This window comes from Salvelinus sp. IW2-2015, linkage group LG19 (assembly GCF_002910315.2).
Source record: "Salvelinus sp. IW2-2015 linkage group LG19, ASM291031v2, whole genome shotgun sequence".
NCBI lineage: Eukaryota > Metazoa > Chordata > Actinopteri > Salmoniformes > Salmonidae > Salvelinus > Salvelinus sp. IW2-2015.
Window position 1 is genome coordinate 4562894 of NC_036859.1, and position 5938 is coordinate 4568831.

Sequence of the window (5938 nt, forward strand, 5' to 3'; positions counted from 1 at the left end):
TTTGTCAGAATACTGAACAATACCAACGATGGTCTATAAACATACATTACGATCCAGAACTCTGCTCATGTGCTTTTGTAGTGTAACAATAACCCACTGTTTCTTAGAACACGTTTAGTTAACAGCAAGGATGTGAAGCGTGTGATTCTTTAAAAAGTGTTTCTTTAAAAGCAGGCCTGTTGTGTGTGTGGTACTGGCTGCTGAGCCCAGCCTAGCATGGATAACGTCAGTGGCTGAGCTCTATTAGGACATTAAAGGGGCAGTGCAGTTAAAAACGARATTTCCTGTTGTTTTTTTCATGATATTTCCACACCATGAGGTCAAAATAACACTGAAATTGTGAAAGTTAGGATAATGCCCTTTTTGAATAAGAGCTGTTTGAAAGAAAAGCCTGGAATTTCAGCCTATTCAGGTGGGATGGAACTTTTGGCCCACATCAGGACATGTGATCTGATTATAATAGACCAATAACTGTTCATCTGTGTGTGGGTGTGGGCTCTACACCATCCTATCAGCCAATCTGGCTTTACGACAACTAATAGAGCTTCTCTTTCTACTATTCCTTTCAACATCTCACTGTGGGATTTATCAGAATCTCTAAGTAGCTCGAAGGACCAATCATACTCGTCTGTCAGACAGACAGGTCGAGTGGTGAATGATGAAGCCCCTCCCCTCATACTAAAGAGCCACTCACCTGCCCTCTGATCATTCTCCTTCTCTTCCTCACAGAAGAGTTCTACTCAGCTCTCCTCAGCAACGTCATCTGTTTTCCTGTTTACCTGTTCACATCACAGATGTGCTGTTGAGGTTACGACGCCGAGCGCAGGGTTATCAGCTCTTGTCTGTGTTGGGTGACTAGTTTTTGCTTTGGGTAAGAATTTGCTTCACACTTTTCTTGATTCGTCTCCTGTTGTAGCTAGCTGCAGAGACTTTCCTATCTTAGCTGCGCGGCTTAGCTAACCTGGCTAGTTCGCCGCAAGGCAAGCTATCCTACTGACTACTTTTTCTACCTGGAAGGTTAGAATTACTAGTTCGCTCTCCCGTTTAGTTCAACCCTATACAGGCTTGACTAGACTGACCGGCCCCTGGTCATGCATCCATTGTGGGTTTTTGTTGTTAACACCCTCCACCAGAGAGTGCACAGAGCATCCCAAAGTGGTTTGTCTCCCATTCTTAACTCGTGGGCTAACATCATGGATGACTACCCGAGGACCTTCACTCACTTTTCCAGGGCTTGGCCCCGGAGAAGGGGGAAAGGGAAGGRGACCTCGTCATCGACGAGGACGATGCGAGGGTATGAACGACCTCATCCAGGCAGCGGAGAAGGAAGATGACAAGGAAGTGCAAGCCGCTCGGCCCTCTTCCGCCCTTAGCGGGGCATCAATGGCAGATCACAGATATTCGCTCATTGATGTCTGCAAACAGGCAGAAAAAACATACAGGCAAACAACTCCTCCCAGCTGTTCCAGCTTGCGTGGCGGAAGCCAAACGCAATTGGGATAAACCTTTGACTGGCAAGGTCCAAACCARACTTTTTGCCAACACGAATTCCAAGGACACGGAAGACCTCGACAAGCCACCGGGGGTCGAGCTGTTACTGGCCAACCACCTCARCATCAAAGCCTTGTCATGGCAGGGAGAGGGCAATTCACTGGCACCAGGGCTTTCCACTTGAAGCCCCCAGCGACACAGCAGGCATCGAAATCACAGAGCCCTAACAGGGGCTGACAGTGGGGAAAACGGTCCTTCGCTGCAGCCGCATCGAGGTCACGCCCGTTTGATCCCCCTGCAAGGAAGAAGGGGTGCCCGACCTAGGGGCACGCCCACTGCGGCAGGGAGGGGCAGTCAACAGTTCACCACGTGTTCTGGCCTGCCTCCTCTTGGGTAGAGCACAGACCCCCCCCCCCATCCCACCACTGTCGGGGAGAGGCTCCAAAAAACCTTCCCTTTGTGTAGCAACCCACTTTCATGCGTTCRCTCTTATGGAAGACAGAGGGAATCCACTCTACCCTCGAGAGTCACGGCTCTCCCCGCAGTTCTAGTTCAAGCAGCCGGACGGGCAGGAAGACTAATTGTCAGTCACCATGAAGCAATGKYCCCATGTTCCAGTGTGTCAACACTGCCCTTTTCAATAAAAAAKCCTCTGCTGTATCCAGGCCTCATGCCAAGGACTGAGAGCAAAAATACAATTAAAAGGAGACTCGCTCCATCACCACCAGACGGCGCTATAGTTGTCTATCGACTCACCAGCAGAGTAGGGAACAGGCGCACATCCACAGTATCGAAGGGGTACAGACTGAAGATCGYTCTAAAATCACCCGTTTTAAACAGAATTTTGGAATCAGTAGCAACTGGCAACTTGGCACGCGTACTAGAGCWGGAAATCTCCTCTCTGTTAAGCAAAGGGCCTATCAGGGTGATACCAGCGGCAAAGAGCCACCTCRGCTTCTACTCCCGGTACTTCCTGGTTCCCGAAAAAAGGGGGAGAGGTTCGCTCCATTCTGGCCCTATTGGTCCTCACAGCTTTCTGACGAAGTTCACGTTCATATGCTYACGTTCAACGTGCTGTCTCGCTCTACTCGTCAAGGCCACTGGTTCGCCTCAGTCAACCTGCAAGATGCTTATTTTCACATAAACATCCTGCCAGCACACAGGAGGTTTCTGAGGTTTGCTTTTCAAGGCACAGCCTACGAAACAACGGGCTGAGAGTCTCTGCCCACATAGACAATTACCTGCTTTGCTCTCCACCCCAGGAGCAAGCGGTAGGAGACACAACTTCCCTTGTAACCCACCTCTCCGAGCTAGGGTTTAATCTCAATCAGAAAAAGAGCTGTTTGGTGCCGACACAGAAAACAGAATACCAAGGTGTAATGCTGGATTTTCTCTCTCTAATCAAGCAAGCACTTTTGGGAAGACTGCATCGCGCCGTTCTAGCAGTGCCTCTCCCTGGTCCACAGGGCACGCTCGGTCAATTTCAAGACGTGCCTCCRAGTGCGGGGGTTGATGGCGTCCACCATCTCAGTACCTCTCGGCCTACTGAGGATGAGAGACTTCCAGCACTGGATTTTTTGCACCACGTCTGTGTACACGGCATCCCCTTAATTGCCAGATAGAGGTGACTTCCGCTTTCAATCGGGTCTCCGTCGCTGGAAGATCCCCTCGATCTTTATTTCTGGCTCTAGGGAGAGTGGCACCAAGGAAAGTGGTGACGACAGATGCGCCTCTCGCGGGCTGGGGCGCAGTTCGCGAGGGAGATGCAGTAAACGGAGCGTGGGACCCCACAACTCTGCATTTCTCACATAAATTGCGTTAAACTGCTGACAGTGTTTCTTCCACTAAAACACGTTCTACCCTCCATTCGGAATTGTCACAGCTTGATCAGAATGGACGATACGACTGTAGTGGGGCGTACATCAACCGCCGGGGTGGCACTCGCTTCCTGCTCTTACACCGACTATCTGTCGGGATTATTCTGTGGAGCAGAGAAAACCTCCTGATCCAGGGCCTGTTGAATGTAGGAGCTGACTTATCGTTCAGAGGGAATCGCCATCTAGGGGACAGGAGACTCCTTCCCCAGGYGATGGAACAGATCTGGGAGAGATCAGGTCATTGCAAGAAAACGTGGACTGCCCGTTGATCTTCATGCTAGCAGGAGAAGCACCACTGAGGGTTGAGTCCCTGGCACACCCTTGGCCTTTACGCTTTTCCTTCCCTCAGCCTCATACTCTCCACTCTGGCCTCATCTTGGTAGCCCGTCCATGGCAAGGCAAGCTCTGGATATTGGAGATCATTCTTGCAAAATTATGTGTAATTCTTAAAGGAATCCGGCCAGAGTTAGGACATCAAAGAGTTGACATTTTTATTCACCTGCAACCTGCATTCATATTGATTGCCAGGGTTGGTAACAGTGTGAGGAGACTACCTAAGCCATTTAAACTGGAGCAACCGTTTCAGTAAKGGGTGCAAAAAATCTAACTAARTGATTGGATTAGTTTAGAAAAATKYATGTTATTTACCTTTGTGTAGCATAAAATTAATCAATCAATCACTCACTCAATGTACATGCAAAAATACAGATATTAAAAACAATGAATTTGTTAGCATAACTTGAAACAATAGAGTTGGTGACATCTCATTTAGTTTTGAGTCAGTGCCACAAACATTTGAAGTAATAATGACTTTTCATTGACTTACTTCAACTTACTAGAAGTATTTGAGTTAAAAATGGCTTGGRGTTTACAGTGTACTGTCCTCAGTGTCAGGGCTTCTGAGGGTTGATATTGAGACTGCTTGGCTTCAGAGAGCATGTGCGATACGGGAGTTGGACACATCCCACCGTGAGATGTCGAAACAGATAAGTGAAAGACAACTTAAGGTTACTGGTGTAACCCCAGTTCTCTAACACCACAGAGTGTGAGGAAGTTTGGCATGCTTGCGAATGATCAGAGGGTAGGTGAGTCACTCTTTAGTATGATGGGGAGGGCCTCCCTCATTCGCCACTCGACCTGTCTGTCTCCTTCAAAGCTACTTTGCGATTCTGGTGAATTCCGCTGTGAGATGTCTCACTCATAATGTCAGAGAACCGGGGTTACGGCTCTATCCGCTGACACCTTCTTGTAGCCACAGTATACTTGTGTGTGTGTGTGTGTGTGTGTGGCCATAAAACAACAAGCAGAGGTCTGAAAAGCAGAATGGGATGCGGCTTTCTCTCTCTTGAGACTCTCTCTTCTCTTTCTTTCTCTCTCTCTCTCACACACACACAGCACCACACACACAACACACACCACACCACACACACACACACACAACACACACACAACACACACACACAACACAACACCCACACACACACCACTACCTACACACACACACTTACACACACACACACACACACACACACACACACACACACACCACACACACACACACACACACACACACACACACACACACACACACACACACACACACACACACACACACACACACACACACACACACACACACACACACACACACACACACACCAACACACAATACTCATACATGATGCATCAGATTCCTGACAACCAGTTCATCACCGTGACTGTTTGAGGCATTCAAGCTTCAGGAGCAGCATTATATTTTCACCCATGTGTTAACAGTCTTCATCATCAGGGTTTTTCCAACTGTCCTCTACATCACTGCTTTGCCAATCGACAGCTATATTCAGCTATATTGTGTGCATGTTTGTCCTTTGTTGATGCATGCTTCAATTAGATTTTTTATTTTATTTCACCTTTATTTAACAGGCTAGTTGAGAACAAGTTCTCATTTACAACTGCGACCTGGCCAAGATACAGCAAAGCAGTGCGACCAACAAACAACAGAGTTACACAATGAATGAACTGAGCCTTCAGATGAATTATTAGTTTTTCCATATAGGACAGCATGGAATACTCTTTCCTCTCTCTTATGTTAGATATTGGGTTAACAGAGAGGCATCAGCGCTCTCTCTCTTCTCTCTGTCCCTTCAGCCATCTCTACCGCTCTCTCTCTATCTCTCTCTTCATCTCTGTCCTCTACCGCTCTCATCTACTCTCTCTCTTCCTCTCTGTCTTATCTCTGTCCTACCGCTCTCATCTATCTATCTCTCTCCTACTCTCTGTCCCTTCATTCTCTGTCTCTACCGCTCTCTCCTCTCTATCTCTCTCGTCATCTCTGTCTCTCGCTCTCTTATCTACTCTCTTCTTCCCTCCCCCCCTTCCCTTGGTTCCTCTCTTCTACGTCTCTGCTCTATCTCTTACTCTCGCCTTCTCTCTCTACCGCTCTTCATTCCTCTCTCCTACTCTCTGTCCCTTCATCTCTTTACCTTCTCTATCATCTCTCGTCCTCTTGCCACGCTCTCATACCTCTCTCCTCTCTCTCTGTCCCTTCATCTCTGTCTCTACGTCTTCTA